The sequence below is a fragment of the Sinocyclocheilus grahami genome, unplaced genomic scaffold (genome assembly GCF_001515645.1).
Source record: "Sinocyclocheilus grahami isolate Dianchi unplaced genomic scaffold, SAMN03320097.WGS_v1.1 scaffold563.1, whole genome shotgun sequence".
NCBI lineage: Eukaryota > Metazoa > Chordata > Actinopteri > Cypriniformes > Cyprinidae > Sinocyclocheilus > Sinocyclocheilus grahami.
The window spans coordinates 378,377-378,681 of record NW_015505742.1 but is presented as its reverse complement, the minus strand read 5'-3'; the positions used below and the strand labels follow the sequence as shown (position 1 = coordinate 378,681).

The window sequence follows — 305 nt, the reverse complement described above, 5'->3', positions numbered from 1 at the left end:
ATTTATTTATTTATTTATTTATTTATTTATTTATTTATTTATTTATTTATTTATTTATTTATTTTTAATTTATGTATTTATTAAGTTATTTATTTTTAATGAATGCATTTATTAAGTTATTAATTGATTTATTAAGTTATTAATTTATTTATTAATGTATTTTTTATTTAATTTAATTTAATGTATTTATTGCAATGGATAATGTACATTTGTTTATTTATTTTATTTATGAAGTATTTTCAGGAATGTATTTGTCAAAAATATATTTAATTTAAATTTAATTATGGGGGGGGGGGGGGGGGGGG

At 14.8% G+C, this 305-nt stretch overlaps 1 protein-coding gene across 1 annotated transcript in view; it reads left to right on the top strand.

Annotated features, from left to right (window-relative positions):
• LOC107556266 (receptor tyrosine-protein kinase erbB-4-like) overlaps positions 1-305 on the top strand; it is a 153,550-nt gene that overhangs the window by 119,126 nt on the left and 34,119 nt on the right. The window lies entirely within an intron of this gene.